The sequence below is a fragment of the Lonchura striata genome, chromosome 33 (genome assembly GCF_050655825.1).
Source record: "Lonchura striata isolate lonStrDom1 chromosome 33, ASM5065582v1, whole genome shotgun sequence".
NCBI classification, from domain to species: domain Eukaryota; kingdom Metazoa; phylum Chordata; class Aves; order Passeriformes; family Estrildidae; genus Lonchura; species Lonchura striata.
Genome location: NC_140735.1, coordinates 1,090,407 through 1,112,947, shown reverse-complemented (window position 1 = coordinate 1,112,947; position 22,541 = coordinate 1,090,407).

The window sequence follows — 22,541 nt, the reverse complement described above, 5'->3', positions numbered from 1 at the left end:
GCTCTGGACATGCCAGTGGCTCAAGTGACAGCTGTGGGAATGATTTATAATGCACCGAGAGGGGCCACAGTCCTGCAAGGCTCTTACATCAGGAGCAAAGAGCAGCCTGCAGGGTGGGGAAGGCTGGAGCTGTAGCACTGTGTGCTCATCCCTCACCTTCATGGGGAGCTGCCCCCAGACTTGCTATGTATCACTTTGATGGTTCTCCTGTTGGGTGTATTTTGGAGCAGCTGTTATCTGTGGCTTTTTATGGTGATCCTGTGGAAAGCAGCCATTTACCTGCTGTGATGAACTCAAAACTAATACTAACTCTTCATTCCCTTTGGTTTTATTTGGGGTTTTTTTAGTCTCTTTGTTTGATTGGTTTGCATGGGTTCGTTTGTTTCTAGGTTTTGTCTGTTTTAGTTTGAGTCTTTTGTTTGCTTTTTCATAAGACTCAGGTGAAGTTGGCATAGCCAAAGTCAAGAGAATGTACACCAGGCTTGACTTTCCAGAAATTACTTTTGGCTGGGTTTAACTGCATTCTCCAGGCTCAGGATGACCAGTCCATTTGCAGGATTTGCTCTGCAACATCAGCTTGCCCAGACTCTGCTCGGTGATTCACAAATGGAGAAGACAATGGATATTGTGCCAAGCTTCCTTTCAAACAGCCAAAACTGCAACGGCATGAGAGAAAAAAAGAAAAAAACAGAGACTATATTCACCAATTAGAGCAGAAGCAGTGTCCCACCATCTTGCCCTCCACTCTTATTAATTTTGTACATTGAGAGGCAATCCTGGGCCTGAAGCTTCCGTCTCTCAGTTCCTGATGCCATTTGACTCCAGCCTGGACTCCCCCAGATCACACTGCCTGCTTTCCACGTGGGGCTGGGGATGCTCAGCCTGGAAAGAGGAGACCCTGGGGAGGCCTCACTGCAGCTCTCCAGGACTGCAAGGGTGCCTCAAGAAAGATTGGGACAGGGTGTTCCACAGGGCCTTTGGCAACAGGACAAGGGGGGGACGGCTTTCAGCTGCAGGAGGCTGATTGAAGTTGGATCTGAGGAAGCTGCTCTCTTCCACTGAGGGTGCTGAGGCACTGGCCCAGGCTGTGGATGCTCCATCCTTGGGAACAGGGCTCTGAGCACCATGGTCTGGGGGAACGTTGCTAAGCATGGAACCAAAGGCTCTCTAGCTCAGTGGTCATGTCACAATCCATGTCCCATCTGGAACTGCCAGCAGCCAGCAAGCAGCACAACACAGCCGTTGGCCCTGGGCTCAGCACACGCTGCACGCTGCTCCTGCTGCTCCTGTCACCCTTCTTGTTCCTGCCCCCGAGACCTCATCTCATCAGTCTCAAAAGCTGCCTAAGGCCTGGATTGTGTCATCCATCCCTGCAGGATGCTCACATTTGTCCTGAGGAAGGTACGGTGCCATTCCATGGAGGTGGATCCCCCCAGCTGCCCGGGTGTGGGCTGGAGTTCTGGGGGGATGGGGTGGGACAGGGACCCCACTCTGAGGTTTTGCTACCTCTGCAGGCTGTTGCAGGTAGAGAAGACAAGATGGAGGTGGACAGACAGACTGATAGAGAGGAGAAGATGGAAGTGGAGGGAGAAAAGAGAGGAGAGGAAGAGATGGAGGTGGGCACCATAATGGATACGGAGGAGGAGATGGAGGTGGATGGAGAACAGACTGGAGAGGAAGAGATGGAGGTTGATGAGGATGAGGAGATGGACGTGGAAATGGAAGAGTACACCGAGGAGATGGACATTGATGAGGAAGATGAAGAGGAGGCCATGGTCCTGGGATGAAGAGCAATGCCAGCAGCAGGACAGGCATGTGGTCCCCACAGGCACAGTGGGTTCCCTGCAGCCAGGCTGGGGCGGGATTGGGCTGGCTGGTCCCTGCTCAGGAACGTGGTACCCAGTGCCTTGGGTTCTGCTGGCCATGCCCAGCCTGTCCTGTTCTTGCTTTGGGCCACACAAGCCCCATGGCAGTGCCTGGGGCCCAGCCCCCAGACCCAGCCAGCCTCAGCTCTGGCAGCAGAGTCCCAGTGTGCCAGCCTGGGGACACACGGAAGAGCCCTCTGTGCCTGACTGGAGTGACCATGGCACCTGCTTTTCTTCCCGGACTTATGGAGATCCTGGACTGAAATGGCACCTTTTTGTACATAGTTTTTAGAGTTTGTTCTTCTTTTTGGCATATAGGTTTTAGGGCTTCGTTTTGTCTTCTGTAAATACATTTCAAATATTGTTGTTAGATATGTTCTTAGGTATATACCTTCTATAAATTGTTGTTATTACAAATATTCTTACACAAGTAAATGTGTTCTGTGTTTTCATTGCTGTTCTTACGTAAATAAACAACCTTGGGTTTTCACACCCCAGTTCTCTTTCCATTTGCTTCTGGCACAGGCAGTATTGGCCAAGTTGTGTTTTCCACTTGCTCCCGGTTCCCAGGGCTGGAGGTTCATGGGGGAGCTGGCACAGCCACCCCAGCAGTGGTCGCCCCACTCAGAGGGTTCCGCTGACAGAGGTCACTGTCTCCTTGCTGTCTCTCTGGACACACTGGGGAGCTGCAGGGGCGAATCCCAGCGTGCCCTGTCCCATGGGATCCCATGTTGGGACTCAATGTCCCAGCCCGGGTGAGCACTGCTTGTGGCCCTGGGCTCAGCATGGCAGGCCTGGTGCTCACAGCAGTGCAGACTTCAAGCTGGCCATGCACAGCTCCGTGTTTCTCCCAAAAATATCACTGCTGCAGCACCTGGGGTTCCCCAGTGCTGGGCTTTTTATCCCCACTGCATGGAGGATCACATGGCAGGGCAAAGGATGGGATCCCATGTGGCCTCCAACCTGCCCTGATCCAGGCTGGGCACAGCCTGATGAAGGATGAGCACATCTCGCAGGGATATGGAAACCTCCCCTGAAAACCCAGTTCAGGCAGAGCCTGAGCTCTTTTGTGGCTCTGGGCAGGAAGATGCTCAGGATCTCCCAGAGAGGCTCAGCGGGCAGTAGGATTGTGCCTGCATCTCGCTCTGGACATGCCAGTGGCTCAAGTGACAGCTGTGGGAATGATTTATAATGCACCGAGAGGGGCCACAGTCCTGCAAGGCTCTTACATCAGGAGCAAAGAGCAGCCTGCAGGGTGGGGAAGGCTGGAGCTGTAGCACTGTGTGCTCATCCCTCACCTTCATGGGGAGCTGCCCCCAGACTTGCTATGTATCACTTTGATGGTTCTCCTGTTGGGTGTATTTTGGAGCAGCTGTTATCTGTGGCTTTTTATGGTGATCCTGTGGAAAGCAGCCATTTACCTGCTGTGATGAACTCAAAACTAATACTAACTCTTCATTCCCTTTGGTTTTATTTGGGGTTTTTTTAGTCTCTTTGTTTGATTGGTTTGCATGGGTTGGTTTGTTTCTAGGTTTTGTCTCTTTTGGTTTGAGTCTTTTGTTTGCTTTTTCATAAGACTCAGGTGAAGTTGGCATAGCCAAAGTCAAGAGAATGTACACCAGGCTTGACTTTCCAGAAATTACTTTTGGCTGGGTTTAACTGCATTCTCCAGGCTCAGGATGACCAGTCCATTTGCAGGATTTGCTCTGCAACATCAGCTTGCCCAGATTCTGCTCGGTGATTCACAAATGGAGAAGACAATGGATATTGTGCCAAGCTTCCTTTCAAACAGCCAAAACTGCAACGGCATGAGAGAAAAAAAGAAAAAAACAGAGACTATATTCACCAATTAGAGCAGAAGCAGTGTCCCACCATCTTGCCCTCCACTCTTATTAATTTTGTACATTGAGAGGCAATCCTGGGCCTAAAGCTTCCGTCTCTCAGTTCCTGATGCCATTTGACTCCAGCCTGGACTCCCCCTGATCACACTGCCTGCTTTCCACGTGGGGCTGGGGATGCTCAGCCTGGAAAGAGGAGACCCTGGGGAGGCCTCACTGCAGCTCTGCAGGACTGCAAGGGTGCCACAAGAAAGATTGGGACAGGGTGTTCCACAGGGCCTGTGGCAACAGGACAAGGGGGGGACGGCTTTCAGCTGCAGGAGGCTGATTGAAGTTGGATCTGAGGAAGCTGCTCTCTTCCACTGAGGGTGCTGAGGCACTGGCCCAGGCTGTGGATGCTCCATCCTTGGGAACAGGGCTCTGAGCACCATGGTCTGGGGGAACGTTGCTAAGCATGGAACCAAAGGCTCTCTAGCTCAGTGGTCATGTCACAATCCATGTCCCATCTGGAACTGCCAGCAGCCAGCAAGCAGCACAACACAGCCGTTGGCCCTGGGCTCAGCACACGCTGCACGCTGCTCCTGCTGCTCCTGTCACCCTTCTTGTTCCTGCCCCCGAGACCTCATCTCATCAGTCTCAAAAGCTGCCTAAGGCCTGGATTGTGTCATCCATCCCTGCAGGATGCTCACATTTGTCCTGAGGAAGGTACGGTGCCATTCCATGGAGGTGGATCCCCCCAGCTGCCCGGGTGTGGGCTGGAGTTCTGGGGGGATGGGGTGGGACAGGGACCCCACTCTGAGGTTTTGCTACCTCTGCAGGCTGTTGCAGGTAGAGAAGACAAGATGGAGGTGGACAGACAGACTGATAGAGAGGAGAAGATGGAAGTGGAGGGAGAAAAGAGAGGAGAGGAAGAGATGGAGGTGGGCACCATAATGGATACGGAGGAGGAGATGGAGGTGGATGGAGAACAGACTGGAGAGGAAGAGATGGAGGTTGATGAGGATGAGGAGATGGACGTGGAAATGGAAGAGTACACCCAGGAGATGGACATTGATGAGGAAGATGAAGAGGAGGCCATGGTCCTGGGATGAAGAGCAATGCCAGCAGCAGGACAGGCATGTGGTCCCCACAGGCACAGTGGGTTCCCTGCAGCCAGGCTGGGGCGGGATTGGGCTGGCTGGTCCCTGCTCAGGAACGTGGTACCCAGTGCCTTGGGTTCTGCTGGCCATGCCCAGCCTGTCCTGTTCTTGCTTTGGGCCACACAAGCCCCATGGCAGTGCCTGGGGCACAGCCCCCAGACCCAGCCAGCCTCAGCTCTGGCAGCAGAGTCCCAGTGTGCCAGCCTGGGGACACACGGAAGAGCCCTCTGTGCCTGACTGGAGTGACCATGGCACCTGCTTTTCTTCCCGGACTTATGGAGATCCTGGACTGAAATGGCACCCTTTTGTACATAGTTTTTAGAGTTTGTTCTTCTTTTTGGCATATAGGTTTTAGGGCTTCGTTTTGTCTTCTGTAAATACATTTCAAATATTGTTGTTAGATATGTTCTTAGGTATATACCTTCTATAAATTGTTATTACAAATATTCTTACACAAGTAAATGTGTTCTGTGTTTTCATTGCTGTTCTTACGTAAATAAACAACCTTGGGTTTTCACACCCCAGTTCTCTTTCCATTTGCTTCTGGCACAGGCAGTATTGGCCAAGTTGTGTTTTCCACTTGCTCCCGGTTCCCAGGGCTGGAGGTTCATGGGGGAGCTGGCACAGCCACCCCAGCAGTGGTCGCCCCACTCAGAGGGTTCCGCTGACAGAGGTCACTGTCTCCTTGCTGTCTCTCTGGACACACTGGGGAGCTGCAGGGGCGAATCCCAGCGTGCCCTGTCCCATGGGATCCCATGTTGGGACTCAATGTCCCAGCCCGGGTGAGCACTGCTTGTGGCCCTGGGCTCAGCATGGCAGGCCTGGTGCTCACAGCAGTGCAGACTTCAAGCTGGCCATGCACAGCTCCGTGTTTCTCCCAAAAATATCACTGCTGCAGCACCTGGGGTTCCCCAGTGCTGGGCTTTTTATCCCCACTGCATGGAGGATCACATGGCAGGGCAAAGGATGGGATCCCATGTGGCCTCCAACCTGCCCTGATCCAGGCTGGGCACAGCCTGATGAAGGATGAGCACATCTCGCAGGGATATGGAAACCTCCCCTGAAAACCCAGTTCAGGCAGAGCCTGAGCTCTTTTGTGGCTCTGGGCAGGAAGATGCTCAGGATCTCCCAGAGAGGCTCAGCGGGCAGTAGGATTGTGCCTGCATCTCGCTCTGGACATGCCAGTGGCTCAAGTGACAGCTGTGGGAATGATTTATAATGCACCGAGAGGGGCCACAGTCCTGCAAGGCTCTTACATCAGGAGCAAAGAGCAGCCTGCAGGGTGGGGAAGGCTGGAGCTGTAGCACTGTGTGCTCATCCCTCACCTTCATGGGGAGCTGCCCCCAGACTTGCTATGTATCACTTTGATGGTTCTCCTGTTGGGTGTATTTTGGAGCAGCTGTTATCTGTGGCTTTTTATGGTGATCCTGTGGAAAGCAGCCATTTACCTGCTGTGATGAACTCAAAACTAATACTAACTCTTCATTCCCTTTGGTTTTATTTGGGGTTTTTTTAGTCTCTTTGTTTGATTGGTTTGCATGGGTTCGTTTGTTTCTAGGTTTTGTCTGTTTTGGTTTGAGTCTTTTGTTTGCTTTTTCATAAGACTCAGGTGAAGTTGGCATAGCCAAAGTCAAGAGAATGTACACCAGGCTTGACTTTCCAGAAATTACTTTTGGCTGGGTTTAACTGCATTCTCCAGGCTCAGGATGACCAGTCCATTTGCAGGATTTGCTCTGCAACATCAGCTTGCCCAGATTCTGCTCGGTGATTCACAAATGGAGAAGACAATGGATATTGTGCCAAGCTTCCTTTCAAACAGCCAAAACTGCAACGGCATGAGAGAAAAAAAGAAAAAAACAGAGACTATATTCACCAATTAGAGCAGAAGCAGTGTCCCACCATCTTGCCCTCCACTCTTATTAATTTTGTACATTGAGAGGCAATCCTGGGCCTAAAGCTTCCGTCTCTAAGTTCCTGATGCCATTTGACTCCAGCCTGGACTCCCCCTGATCACACTGCCTGCTTTCCACGTGGGGCTGGGGATGCTCAGCCTGGAAAGAGGAGACCCTGGGGAGGCCTCACTGCAGCTCTGCAGGACTGCAAGGGTGCCACAAGAAAGATTGGGACAGGGTGTTCCACAGGGCCTGTGGCAACAGGACAAGGGGGGGACGGCTTTCAGCTGCAGGAGGCTGATTGAAGTTGGATCTGAGGAAGCTGCTCTCTTCCACTGATGGTGCTGAGGCACTGGCCCAGGCTGTGGATGCTCCATCCTTGGGAACAGGGCTCTGAGCACCATGGTCTGGGGGAACGTTGCTAAGCATGGAACCAAAGGCTCTCTAGCTCAGTGGTCATGTCACAATCCATGTCCCATCTGGAACTGCCAGCAGCCAGCAAGCAGCACAACACAGCCGTTGGCCCTGGGCTCAGCACACGCTGCACGCTGCTCCTGCTGCTCCTGTCACCCTTCTTGTTCCTGCCCCCGAGACCTCATCTCATCAGTCTCAAAAGCTGCCTAAGGCCTGGATTGTGTCATCCATCCCTGCAGGATGCTCACATTTGTCCTGAGGAAGGTACGGTGCCATTCCATGGAGGTGGATCCCCCCAGCTGCCCGGGTGTGGGCTGGAGTTCTGGGGGGATGGGGTGGGACAGGGACCCCACTCTGAGGTTTTGCTACCTCTGCAGGCTGTTGCAGGTAGAGAAGACAAGATGGAGGTGGACAGACAGACTGATAGAGAGGAGAAGATGGAAGTGGAGGGAGAAAAGAGAGGAGAGGAAGAGATGGAGGTGGGCACCATAATGGATACGGAGGAGGAGATGGAGGTGGATGGAGAACACACTGGAGAGGAAGAGATGGAGGTTGATGAGGATGAGGAGATGGACGTGGAAATGGAAGAGTACACCCAGGAGATGGACATTGATGAGGAAGATGAAGAGGAGGCCATGGTCCTGGGATGAAGAGCAATGCCAGCAGCAGGACAGGCATGTGGTCCCCACAGGCACAGTGGGTTCCCTGCAGCCAGGCTGGGGCGGGATTGGGCTGGCTGGTCCCTGCTCAGGAACGTGGTACCCAGTGCCTTGGGTTCTGCTGGCCATGCCCAGCCTGTCCTGTTCTTGCTTTGGGCCACACAAGCCCCATGGCAGTGCCTGGGGCACAGCCCCCAGACCCAGCCAGCCTCAGCTCTGGCAGCAGAGTCCCAGTGTGCCAGCCTGGGGACACACGGAAGAGCCCTCTGTGCCTGACTGGAGTGACCATGGCACCTGCTTTTCTTCCCGGACTTATGGAGATCCTGGACTGAAATGGCACCTTTTTGTACATAGTTTTTAGAGTTTGTTCTTCTTTTTGGCATATAGGTTTTAGGGCTTCGTTTTGTCTTCTGTAAATACATTTCAAATATTGTTGTTAGATATGTTCTTAGGTATATACCTTCTATAAATTGTTGTTATTACAAATATTCTTACAAAAGTAAATGTGTTCTGTGTTTTCATTGCTGCTCTTACGTAAATAAACAACCTTGGGTTTTCACACCCCAGTTCTCTTTCCATTTGCTTCTGGCACAGGCAGTATTGGTCAAGTTGTGTTTTCCACTTGCTCCCGGTTCCCAGGGCTGGAGGTTCATGGGGGAGCTGGCACAGCCACCCCAGCAGTGGTCGCCCCACTCAGAGGGTTCCGCTGACAGAGGTCACTGTCTCCTTGCTGTCTCTCTGGACACACTGGGGAGCTGCAGGGGCGAATCCCAGCGTGCCCTGTCCCATGGGATCCCATGTTGGGACTCAATGTCCCAGCCCGGGTGAGCACTGCTTGTGGCCCTGGGCTCAGCATGGCAGGCCTGGTGCTCACAGCAGTGCAGACTTCAAGCTGGCCATGCACAGCTCCGTGTTTCTCCCAAAAATATCACTGCTGCAGCACCTGGGGTTCCCCAGTGCTGGGCTTTTTATCCCCACTGCATGGAGGATCACATGGCAGGGCAAAGGATGGGATCCCATGTGGCCTCCAACCTGCCCTGATCCAGGCTGGGCACAGCCTGATGAAGGATGAGCACATCTCGCAGGGATATGGAAACCTCCCCTGAAAACCCAGTTCAGGCAGAGCCTGAGCTCTTTTGTGGCTCTGGGCAGGAAGATGCTCAGGATCTCCCAGAGAGGCTCAGCGGGCAGTAGGATTGTGCCTGCATCTCGCTCTGGACATGCCAGTGGCTCAAGTGACAGCTGTGGGAATGATTTATAATGCACCGAGAGGGGCCACAGTCCTGCAAGGCTCTTACATCAGGAGCAAAGAGCAGCCTGCAGGGTGGGGAAGGCTGGAGCTCTACCACTCTGTGCTCATCCCTCACCTTCATGGGGAGCTGCCCCCAGACTTGCTATGTATCACTTTGATGGTTCTCCTGTTGGGTGTATTTTGGAGCAGCTGTTATCTGTGGCTTTTTATGGTGATCCTGTGGAAAGCAGCCATTTACCTGCTGTGATGAACTCAAAACTAATACTAACTCTTCATTCCCTTTGGTTTTATTTGGGGTTTTTTTAGTCTCTTTGTTTGATTGGTTTGCATGGGTTCGTTTATTTCTAGGTTTTGTCTCTTTTGGTTTGAGTCTTTTGTTTGCTTTTTCATAAGACACAGGTGAAGTTGGCATAGCCAAAGTCAAGAGAATGTACACCAGGCTTGACTTTCCAGAAATTACTTTTGGCTGGGTTTAACTGCATTCTCCAGGCTCAGGATGACCAGTCCATTTGCAGGATTTGCTCTGCAACATCAGCTTGCCCAGACTCTGCTCGGTGATTCACAAATGGAGAAGACAATGGATATTGTGCCAAGCTTCCTTTCAAACAGCCAAAACTGCAACGGCATGAGAGAAAAAAAGAAAAAAACAGAGACTATATTCACCAATTAGAGCAGAAGCAGTGTCCCACCATCTTGCCCTCCACTCTTATTAATTTTGTACATTGAGAGGCAATCCTGGGCCTGAAGCTTCCGTCTCTCAGTTCCTGATGCCATTTGACTCCAGCCTGGACTCCCCCTGATCACACTGCCTGCTTTCCACGTGGGGCTGGGGATGCTCAGCCTGGAAAGAGGAGACCCTGGGGAGGCCTCACTGCAGCTCTGCAGGACTGCAAGGGTGCCACAAGAAAGATTGGGACAGGGTGTTCCACAGGGCCTGTGGCAACAGGACAAGGGGGGGACGGCTTTCAGCTGCAGGAGGCTGATTGAAGTTGGATCTGAGGAAGCTGCTCTCTTCCACTGAGGGTGCTGAGGCACTGGCCCAGGCTGTGGATGCTCCATCCTTGGGAACAGGGCTCTGAGCACCATGGTCTGGGGGAACGTTGCTAAGCATGGAACCAAAGGCTCTCTAGCTCAGTGGTCATGTCACAATCCATGTCCCATCTGGAACTGCCAGCAGCCAGCAAGCAGCACAACACAGCCGTTGGCCCTGGGCTCAGCACACGCTGCACGCTGCTCCTGCTGCTCCTGTCACCCTTCTTGTTCCTGCCCCCGAGACCTCATCTCATCAGTCTCAAAAGCTGCCTAAGGCCTGGATTGTGTCATCCATCCCTGCAGGATGCTCACATTTGTCCTGAGGAAGGTACGGTGCCATTCCATGGAGGTGGATCCCCCCAGCTGCCCGGGTGTGGGCTGGAGTTCTGGGGGGATGGGGTGGGACAGGGACCCCACTCTGAGGTTTTGCTACCTCTGCAGGCTGTTGCAGGTAGAGAAGACAAGATGGAGGTGGACAGACAGACTGATAGAGAGGAGAAGATGGAAGTGGAGGGAGAAAAGAGAGGAGAGGAAGAGATGGAGGTGGACACCATAATGGATACGGAGGAGGAGATGGAGGTGGATGGAGAACAGACTGGAGAGGAAGAGATGGAGGTTGATGAGGATGAGGAGATGGACGTGGAAATGGAAGAGTACACCCAGGAGATGGACATTGATGAGGAAGATGAAGAGGAGGCCATGGTCCTGGGATGAAGAGCAATGCCAGCAGCAGGACAGGCATGTGGTCCCCACAGGCACAGTGGGTTCCCTGCAGCCAGGCTGGGGCGGGATTGGGCTGGCTGGTCCCTGCTCAGGAACGTGGTACCCAGTGCCTTGGGTTCTGCTGGCCATGCCCAGCCTGTCCTGTTCTTGCTTTGGGCCACACAAGCCCCATGGCAGTGCCTGGGGCCCAGCCCCCAGACCCAGCCAGCCTCAGCTCTGGCAGCAGAGTCCCAGTGTGCCAGCCTGGGGACACACGGAAGAGCCCTCTGTGCCTGACTGGAGTGACCATGGCACCTGCTTTTCTTCCCGGACTTATGGAGATCCTGGACTGAAATGGCACCTTTTTGTACATAGTTTTTAGAGTTTGTTCTTCTTTTTGGCATATAGGTTTTAGGGCTTCGTTTTGTCTTCTGTAAATACATTTCAAATATTGTTGTTAGATATGTTCTTAGGTATATACCTTCTATAAATTGTTGTTATTACACATATTCTTACACAAGTAAATGTGTTCTGTGTTTTCATTGCTGTTCTTACGTAAATAAACAACCTTGGGTTTTCACACCCCAGTTCTCTTTCCATTTGCTTCTGGCACCGGCAGTATTGGCCAAGTTGTGTTTTCCACTTGCTCCCGGTTCCCAGGGCTGGAGGTTCATGGGGGAGCTGGCACAGCCACCCCAGCAGTGGTCGCCCCACTCAGAGGGTTCCGCTGACAGAGGTCACTGTCTCCTTGCTGTCTCTCTGGACACACTGGGGAGCTGCAGGGGCGAATCCCAGCGTGCCCTGTCCCATGGGATCCCATGTTGGGACTCAATGTCCCAGCCCGGGTGAGCACTGCTTGTGGCCCTGGGCTCAGCATGGCAGGCCTGGTGCTCACAGCAGTGCAGACTTCAAGCTGGCCATGCACAGCTCCGTGTTTCTCCCAAAAATATCACTGCTGCAGCACCTGGGGTTCCCCAGTGCTGGGCTTTTTATCCCCACTGCATGGAGGATCACATGGCAGGGCAAAGGATGGGATCCCATGTGGCCTCCAACCTGCCCTGATCCAGGCTGGGCACAGCCTGATGAAGGATGAGCACATCTCGCAGGGATATGGAAACCTCCCCTGAAAACCCAGTTCAGGCAGAGCCTGAGCTCTTTTGTGGCTCTGGGCAGGAAGATGCTCAGGATCTCCCAGAGAGGCTCAGCGGGCAGTAGGATTGTGCCTGCATCTCGCTCTGGACATGCCAGTGGCTCAAGTGACAGCTGTGGGAATGATTTATAATGCACCGAGAGGGGCCACAGTCCTGCAAGGCTCTTACATCAGGAGCAAAGAGCAGCCTGCAGGGTGGGGAAGGCTGGAGCTGTAGCACTGTGTGCTCATCCCTCACCTTCATGGGGAGCTGCCCCCAGACTTGCTATGTATCACTTTGATGGTTCTCCTGTTGGGTGTATTTTGGAGCAGCTGTTATCTGTGGCTTTTTATGGTGATCCTGTGGAAAGCAGCCATTTACCTGCTGTGATGAACTCAAAACTAATACTAACTCTTCATTCCCTTTGGTTTTATTTGGGGTTTTTTTAGTCTCTTTGTTTGATTGGTTTGCATGGGTTGGTTTGTTTCTAGGTTTTGTCTCTTTTGGTTTGAGTCTTTTGTTTGCTTTTTCATAAGACTCAGGTGAAGTTGGCATAGCCAAAGTCAAGAGAATGTACACCAGGCTTGACTTTCCAGAAATTACTTTTGGCTGGGTTTAACTGCATTCTCCAGGCTCAGGATGACCAGTCCATTTGCAGGATTTGCTCTGCAACATCAGCTTGCCCAGATTCTGCTCGGTGATTCACAAATGGAGAAGACAATGGATATTGTGCCAAGCTTCCTTTCAAACAGCCAAAACTGCAACGGCATGAGAGAAAAAAAGAAAAAAACAGAGACTATATTCACCAATTAGAGCAGAAGCAGTGTCCCACCATCTTGCCCTCCACTCTTATTAATTTTGTACATTGAGAGGCAATCCTGGGCCTAAAGCTTCCGTCTCTCAGTTCCTGATGCCATTTGACTCCAGCCTGGACTCCCCCTGATCACACTGCCTGCTTTCCACGTGGGGCTGGGGATGCTCAGCCTGGAAAGAGGAGACCCTGAGGAGGCCTCACTGCAGCTCTGCAGGACTGCAAGGGTGCCACAAGAAAGATTGGGACAGGGTGTTCCACAGGGCCTGTGGCAACAGGACAAGGGGGGGACGGCTTTCAGCTGCAGGAGGCTGATTGAAGTTGGATCTGAGGAAGCTGCTCTCTTCCACTGATGGTGCTGAGGCACTGGCCCAGGCTGTGGATGCTCCATCCTTGGGAACAGGGCTCTGAGCACCATGGTCTGGGGGAACGTTGCTAAGCATGGAACCAAAGGCTCTCTAGCTCAGTGGTCATGTCACAATCCATGTCCCATCTGGAACTGCCAGCAGCCAGCAAGCAGCACAACACAGCCGTTGGCCCTGGGCTCAGCACACGCTGCACGCTGCTCCTGCTGCTCCTGTCACCCTTCTTGTTCCTGCCCCCGAGACCTCATCTCATCAGTCTCAAAAGCTGCCTAAGGCCTGGATTGTGTCATCCATCCCTGCAGGATGCTCACATTTGTCCTGAGGAAGGTACGGTGCCATTCCATGGAGGTGGATCCCCCCAGCTGCCCGGGTGTGGGCTGGAGTTCTGGGGGGATGGGGTGGGACAGGGACCCCACTCTGAGGTTTTGCTACCTCTGCAGGCTGTTGCAGGTAGAGAAGACAAGATGGAGGTGGACAGACAGACTGATAGAGAGGAGAAGATGGAAGTGGAGGGAGAAAAGAGAGGAGAGGAAGAGATGGAGGTGGGCACCATAATGGATACGGAGGAGGAGATGGAGGTGGATGGAGAACAGACTGGAGAGGAAGAGATGGAGGTTGATGAGGATGAGGAGATGGACGTGGAAATGGAAGAGTACACCCAGGAGATGGACATTGATGAGGAAGATGAAGAGGAGGCCATGGTCCTGGGATGAAGAGCAATGCCAGCAGCAGGACAGGCATGTGGTCCCCACAGGCACAGTGGGTTCCCTGCAGCCAGGCTGGGGCGGGATTGGGCTGGCTGGTCCCTGCTCAGGAACGTGGTACCCAGTGCCTTGGGTTCTGCTGGCCATGCCCAGCCTGTCCTGTTCTTGCTTTGGGCCACACAAGCCCCATGGCAGTGCCTGGGGCACAGCCCCCAGACCCAGCCAGCCTCAGCTCTGGCAGCAGAGTCCCAGTGTGCCAGCCTGGGGACACACGGAAGAGCCCTCTGTGCCTGACTGGAGTGACCATGGCACCTGCTTTTCTTCCCGGACTTATGGAGATCCTGGACTGAAATGGCACCTTTTTGTACATAGTTTTTAGAGTTTGTTCTTCTTTTTGGCATATAGGTTTTAGGGCTTCGTTTTGTCTTCTGTAAATACATTTCAAATATTGTTGTTAGATATGTTCTTAGGTATATACCTTCTATAAATTGTTGTTATTACAAATATTCTTACAAAAGTAAATGTGTTCTGTGTTTTCATTGCTGCTCTTACGTAAATAAACAACCTTGGGTTTTCACACCCCAGTTCTCTTTCCATTTGCTTCTGGCACAGGCAGTATTGGTCAAGTTGTGTTTTCCACTTGCTCCCGGTTCCCAGGGCTGGAGGTTCATGGGGGAGCTGGCACAGCCACCCCAGCAGTGGTCGCCCCACTCAGAGGGTTCCGCTGACAGAGGTCACTGCCTCCTTGCTGTCTCTCTGGACACACTGGGGAGCTGCAGGGGCGAATCCCAGCCTGCCCTGTCCCATGGGATCCCATGTTGGGACTCAATGTCCCAGCCCGGGTGAGCACTGCTTGTGGCCCTGGGCTCAGCATGGCAGGCCTGGTGCTCACAGCAGTGCAGACTTCAAGCTGGCCATGCACAGCTCCGTGTTTCTCCCAAAAATATCACTGCTGCAGCACCTGGGGTTCCCCAGTGCTGGGCTTTTTATCCCCACTGCATGGAGGATCACATGGCAGGGCAAAGGATGGGATCCCATGTGGCCTCCAACCTGCCCTGATCCAGGCTGGGCACAGCCTGATGAAGGATGAGCACATCTCGCAGGGATATGGAAACCTCCCCTGAAAACCCAGTTCAGGCAGAGCCTGAGCTCTTTTGTGGCTCTGGGCAGGAAGATGCTCAGGATCTCCCAGAGAGGCTCAGCGGGCAGTAGGATTGTGCCTGCATCTCGCTCTGGACATGCCAGTGGCTCAAGTGACAGCTGTGGGAATGATTTATAATGCACCGAGAGGGGCCACAGTCCTGCAAGGCTCTTACATCAGGAGCAAAGAGCAGCCTGCAGGGTGGGGAAGGCTGGAGCTCTACCACTCTGTGCTCATCCCTCACCTTCATGGGGAGCTGCCCCCAGACTTGCTATGTATCACTTTGATGGTTCTCCTGTTGGGTGTATTTTGGAGCAGCTGTTATCTGTGGCTTTTTATGGTGATCCTGTGGAAAGCAGCCATTTACCTGCTGTGATGAACTCAAAACTAATACTAACTCTTCATTCCCTTTGGTTTTATTTGGGGTTTTTTTAGTCTCTTTGTTTGATTGGTTTGCATGGGTTCGTTTATTTCTAGGTTTTGTCTGTTTTGGTTTGAGTCTTTTGTTTGCTTTTTCATAAGACACAGGTGAAGTTGGCATAGCCAAAGTCAAGAGAATGTACACCAGGCTTGACTTTCCAAAAATTACTTTTGGCTGGGTTTAACTGCATTCTCCAGGCTCAGGATGACCAGTCCATTTGCAGGATTTGCTCTGCAACATCAGCTTGCCCAGACTCTGCTCGGTGATTCACAAATGGAGAAGACAATGGATATTGTGCCAAGCTTCCTTTCAAACAGCCAAAACTGCAACGGCATGAGAGAAAAAAAGAAAAAAACAGAGACTATATTCACCAATTAGAGCAGAAGCAGTGTCCCACCATCTTGCCCTCCACTCTTATTAATTTTGTACATTGAGAGGCAATCCTGGGCCTGAAGCTTCCGTCTCTCAGTTCCTGATGCCATTTGACTCCAGCCTGGACTCCCCCTGATCACACTGCCTGCTTTCCACGTGGGGCTGGGGATGCTCAGCCTGGAAAGAGGAGACCCTGGGGAGGCCTCACTGCAGCTCTGCAGGACTGCAAGGGTGCCACAAGAAAGATTGGGACAGGGTGTTCCACAGGGCCTGTGGCAACAGGACAAGGGGGGGACAGCTTTCAGCTGCAGGAGGCTGATTGAAGTTGGATCTGAGGAAGCTGCTCTCTTCCACTGAGGGTGCTGAGGCACTGGCCCAGGCTGTGGATGCTCCATCCTTGGGAACAGGGCTCTGAGCACCATGGTCTGGGGGAACGTTGCTAAGCATGGAACCAAAGGCTCTCTAGCTCAGTGGTCATGTCACAATCCATGTCCCATCTGGAACTGCCAGCAGCCAGCAAGCAGCACAACACAGCCGTTGGCCCTGGGCTCAGCACACGCTGCACGCTGCTCCTGCTGCTCCTGTCACCCTTCTTGTTCCTGCCCCCGAGACCTCATCTCATCAGTCTCAAAAGCTGCCTAAGGCCTGGATTGTGTCATCCATCCCTGCAGGATGCTCACATTTGTCCTGAGGAAGGTACGGTGCCATTCCATGGAGGTGGATCCCCCCAGCTGCCCGGGTGTGGGCTGGAGTTCTGGGGGGATGGGGTGGGACAGGGACCCCACTCTGAGGTTTTGCTACCTCTGCAGGCTGTTGCAGGTAGAGAAGACAAGATGGAGGTGGACAGACAGACTGATAGAGAGGAGAAGATGCAAGTGGAGGGAGAAAAGAGAGGAGAGGAAGAGATGGAGGTGGGCACCATAATGGATACGGAGGAGGAGATGGAGGTGGATGGAGAACAGACTGGAGAGGAAGAGATGGAGGTTGATGAGGATGAGGAGATGGACGTGGAAATGGAAGAGTACACCCAGGAGATGGACATTGATGAGGAAGATGAAGAGGAGGCCATGGTCCTGGGATGAAGAGCAATGCCAGCAGCAGGACAGGCATGTGGTCCCCACAGGCACAGTGGGTTCCCTGCAGCCAGGCTGGGGCGGGATTGGGCTGGCTGGTCCCTGCTCAGGAACGTGGTACCCAGTGCCTTGGGTTCTGCTGGCCATGCCCAGCCTGTCCTGTTCTTGCTTTGGGCCACACAAGCCCCATGGCAGTGCCTGGGGCCCAGCCCCCAGACCCAGCCAGCCTCAGCTCTGGCAGCAGAGTCCCAGTGTGCCAGCCTGGGGACACACGGAAGAGCCCTCTGTGCCTGACTGGAGTGACCATGGCACCTGCTTTTCTTCCCGGACTTATGGAGATCCTGGACTGAAATGGCACCTTTTTGTACATAGTTTTTAGAGTTTGTTCTTCTTTTTGGCATATAGGTTTTAGGGCTTCGTTTTGTCTTCTGTAAATACATTTCAAATATTGTTGTTAGATATGTTCTTAGGTATATACCTTCTATAAATTGTTGTTATTACAAATATTCTTACACAAGTAAATGTGTTCTGTGTTTTCATTGCTGTTCTTACGTAAATAAACAACCTTGGGTTTTCACACCCCAGTTCTCTTTCCATTTGCTTCTGGCACCGGCAGTATTGGCCAAGTTGTGTTTTCCACTTGCTCCCGGTTCCCAGGGCTGGAGGTTCATGGGGGAGCTGGCACAGCCACCCCAGCAGTGGTCGCCCCACTCAGAGGGTTCCGCTGACAGAGGTCACTGTCTCCTTGCTGTCTCTCTGGACACACTGGGGAGCTGCAGGGGCGAATCCCAGCCTGCCCTGTCCCATGGGATCCCATGTTGGGACTCAATGTCCCAGCCCGGGTGAGCACTGCTTGTGGCCCTGGGCTCAGCATGGCAGGCCTGGTGCTCACAGCAGTGCAGACTTCAAGCTGGCCATGCACAGCTCCGTGTTTCTCCCAAAAATATCACTGCTGCAGCACCTGGGGTTCCCCAGTGCTGGGCTTTTTATCCCCACTGCATGGAGGATCACATGGCAGGGCAAAGGATGGGATCCCATGTGGCCTCCAACCTGCCCTGATCCAGGCTGGGCACAGCCTGATGAAGGATGAGCACATCTCGCAGGGATATGGAAACCTCCCCTGAAAACCCAGTTCAGGCAGAGCCTGAGCTCTTTTGTGGCTCTGGGCAGGAAGATGCTCAGGATCTCCCAGAGAGGCTCAGCGGGCAGTAGGATTGTGCCTGCATCTCGCTCTGGACATGCCAGTGGCTCAAGTGACAGCTGTGGGAATGATTTATAATGCACCGAGAGGGGCCACAGTCCTGCAAGGCTCTTACATCAGGAGCAAAGAGCAGCCTGCAGGCTGGGGAAGGCTGGAGCTGTAGCACTGTGTGCTCATCCCTCACCTTCATGGGGAGCTGCCCCCAGACTTGCTATGTATCACTTTGATGATTCTCCTGTTGGGTGTATTTTGGAGCAGCTGTTATCTGTGGCTTTTTATGGTGATCCTGTGGAAAGCAGCCATTTACCTGCTGTGATGAACTCAAAACTAATACTAACTCTTCATTCCCTTTGGTTTTATTTGGGGTTTTTTTAGTCTCTTTGTTTGATTGGTTTGCATGGGTTCGTTTGTTTCTAGGTTTTGTCTGTTTTGGTTTGAGTCTTTTGTTTGCTTTTTCATAAGACACAGGTGAAGTTGGCATAGCCAAAGTCAAGAGAATGTACACCAGGCTTGACTTTCCAGAAATTACTTTTGGCTGGGTTTAACTGCATTCTCCAGGCTCAGGATGACCAGTCCATTTGCAGGATTTGCTCTGCAACATCAGCTTGCCCAGACTCTGCTCGGTGATTCACAAATGGAGAAGACAATGGATATTGTGCCAAGCTTCCTTTCAAACAGCCAAAAGTGCAACGGCATGAGAGAAAAAAAGAAAAAAACAGAGACTATATTCACCAATTAGAGCAGAAGCAGTGTCCCACCATCTTGCCCTCCACTCTTATTAATTTTGTACATTGAGAGGCAATCCTGGGCCTGAAGCTTCCGTCTCTCAGTTCCTGATGCCATTTGACTCCAGCCTGGACTCCCCCAGATCACACTGCCTGCTTTCCACGTGGGGCTGGGGATGCTCAGCCTGGAAAGAGGAGACTCTGGGGAGGCCTCACTGCAGCTCTGCAGGACTGCAAGGGTGCCACAAGAAAGATTGGGACAGGGTGTTCCACAGGGCCTGTGGCAACAGGACAAGGGGGGGACGGCTTTCAGCTGCAGGAGGCTGATTGAAGTTGGATCTGAGGAAGCTGCTCTCTTCCACTGAGGGTGCTGAGGCACTGGCCCAGGCTGTGGATGCTCCATCCTTGGGAACAGGGCTCTGAGCACCATGGTCTGGGGGAACGTTGCTAAGCATGGAACCAAAGGCTCTCTAGCTCAGTGGTCATGTCACAATCCATGTCCCATCTGGAACTGCCAGCAGCCAGCAAGCAGCACAACACAGCCGTTGGCCCTGGGCTCAGCACACGCTGCACGCTGCTCCTGCTGCTCCTGTCACCCTTCTTGTTCCTGCCCCCGAGACCTCATCTCATCAGTCTCAAAAGCTGCCTAAGGCCTGGATTGTGTCATCCATCCCTGCAGGATGCTCACATTTGTCCTGAGGAAGGTACGGTGCCATTCCATGGAGGTGGATCCCCCCAGCTGCCCGGGTGTGGGCTGGAGTTCTGGGGGGATGGGGTGGGACAGGGACCCCACTCTGAGGTTTTGCTACCTCTGCAGGCTGTTGCAGGTAGAGAAGACAAGATGGAGGTGGACAGACAGACTGATAGAGAGGAGAAGATGGAAGTGGAGGGAGAAAAGAGAGGAGAGGAAGAGATGGAGGTGGGCACCATAATGGATACGGAGGAGGAGATGGAGGTGGATGGAGAACAGACTGGAGAGGAAGAGATGGAGGTTGATGAGGATGAGGAGATGGACGTGGAAATGGAAGAGTACACCCAGGAGATGGACATTGATGAGGAAGATGAAGAGGAGGCCATGGTCCTGGGATGAAGAGCAATGCCAGCAGCAGGACAGGCATGTGGTCCCCACAGGCACAGTGGGTTCCCTGCAGCCAGGCTGGGGCGGGATTGGGCTGGCTGGTCCCTGCTCAGGAACGTGGTACCCAGTGCCTTGGGTTCTGCTGGCCATGCCCAGCCTGTCCTGTTCTTGCTTTGGGCCACACAAGCCCCATGGCAGTGCCTGGGGCACAGCCCCCAGACCCAGCCAGCCTCAGCTCTGGCAGCAGAGTCCCAGTGTGCCAGCCTGGGGACACACGGAAGAGCCCTCTGTGCCTGACTGGAGTGACCATGGCACCTGCTTTTCTTCCCGGACTTATGGAGATCCTGGACTGAAATGGCACCTTTTTGTACATAGTTTTTAGAGTTTGTTCTTCTTTTTGGCATATAGGTTTTAGGGCTTCGTTTTGTCTTCTGTAAATACATTTCAAATATTGTTGTTAGATATGTTCTTAGGTATATACCTTCTATAAATTGTTGTTATTACAAATATTCTTACAAAAGTAAATGTGTTCTGTGTTTTCATTGCTGTTCTTATGTAAATAAACAACCTTGGGTTTTCACACCCCAGTTCTCTTTCCATTTGCTTCTGGCACAGGCAGTATTGGCCAAGTTGTGTTTTCCACTTGCTCCCGGTTCCCAGGGCTGGAGGTTCATGGGGGAGCTGGCACAGCCACCCCAGCAGTGGTCGCCCCACTCAGAGGGTTCCGCTGACAGAGGTCACTGTCTCCTTGCTGTCTCTCTGGACACACTGGGGAGCTGCAGGGGCGAATCCCAGCCTGCCCTGTCCCATGGGATCCCATGTTGGGACTCAATGTCCCAGCCCGGGTGAGCACTGCTTGTGGCCCTGGGCTCAGCATGGCAGGCCTGGTGCTCACAGCAGTGCAGACTTCAAGCTGGCCATGCACAGCTCCGTGTTTCTCCCAAAAATATCACTGCTGCAGCACCTGGGGTTCCCCAGTGCTGGGCTTTTTATCCCCACTGCATGGAGGATCACATGGCAGGGCAAAGGATGGGATCCCATGTGGCCTCCAACCTGCCCTGATCCAGGCTGGGCACAGCCTGATGAAGGATGAGCACATCTCGCAGGGATATGGAAACCTCCCCTGAAAACCCAGTTCAGGCAGAGCCTGAGCTCTTTTGTGGCTCTGGGCAGGAAGATGCTCAGGATCTCCCAGAGAGGCTCAGCGGGCAGTAGGATTGTGCCTGCATCTCGCTCTGGACATGCCAGTGGCTCAAGTGACAGCTGTGGGAATGATTTATAATGCACCGAGAGGGGCCACAGTCCTGCAAGGCTCTTACATCAGGAGCAAAGAGCAGCCTGCAGGGTGGGGAAGGCTGGAGCTGTAGCACTGTGTGCTCATCCCTCACCTTCATGGGGAGCTGCCCCCAGACTTGCTATGTATCACTTTGATGATTCTCCTGTTGGGTGTATTTTGGAGCAGCTGTTATCTGTGGCTTTTTATGGTGATCCTGTGGAAAGCAGCCATTTACCTGCTGTGATGAACTCAAAACTAATACTAACTCTTCATTCCCTTTGGTTTTATTTGGGGTTTTTTTAGTCTCTTTGTTTGATTGGTTTGCATGGGTTCGTTTGTTTCTAGGTTTTGTCTGTTTTGGTTTGAGTCTTTTGTTTGCTTTTTCATAAGACACAGGTGAAGTTGGCATAGCCAAAGTCAAGAGAATGTACACCAGGCTTGACTTTCCAGAAATTACTTTTGGCTGGGTTTAACTGCATTCTCCAGGCTCAGGATGACCAGTCCATTTGCAGGATTTGCTCTGCAACATCAGCTTGCCCAGACTCTGCTCGGTGATTCAAAAATGGAAAAGACAATGGATATTGTGCCAAGCTTCCTTTCAAACAGCCAAAAGTGCAACGGCATGAGAGAAAAAAAGAAAAAAACAGAGACTATATTCACCAATTAGAGCAGAAGCAGTGTCCCACCATCTTGCCCTCCACTCCTTTTAATTTTGTACATTGAGAGGCAAACCTGGGCCTAAAGCTTCCGTCTCTCAGTTCCTGATGCCATTTGACTCCTGCCTGGACTCCCCCAGATCACACTGCCTGCTTTCCACGTGGGGCTGGGGATGCTCAGCCTGGAAAGAGGAGACCCTGGGGAGGCCTCACTGCAGCTCTGCAGGACTGCAAGGGTGCCACAAGAAAGATTGGGACAGGGTGTTCCACAGGGCCTGTGGCAACAGGACAAGGGGGGGGACGGCTTTCAGCTGCAGGAGGCTGATTGAAGTTGGATCTGAGGAAGCTGCTCTCTTCCACTGAGGGTGCTGAGGCACTGGCCCAGGCTGTGGATGCTCCATCCTTGGGAACAGGGCTCTGAGCACCATGGTCTGGGGGAACGTTGCTAAGCATGGAACCAAAGGCTCTCTAGCTCAGTGGTCATGTCACAATCCATGTCCCATCTGGAACTGCCAGCAGCCAGCAAGCAGCACAACACAGCCGTTGGCCCTGGGCTCAGCACACGCTGCACGCTGCTCCTGCTGCTCCTGTCACCCTTCTTGTTCCTGCCCCCGAGACCTCATCTCATCAGTCTCAAAAGCTGCCTAAGGCCTGGATTGTGTCATCCATCCCTGCAGGATGCTCACATTTGTCCTGAGGAAGGTACGGTGCCATTCCATGGAGGTGGATCCCCCCAGCTGCCCGGGTGTGGGCTGGAGTTCTGGGGGGATGGGGTGGGACAGGGACCCCACTCTG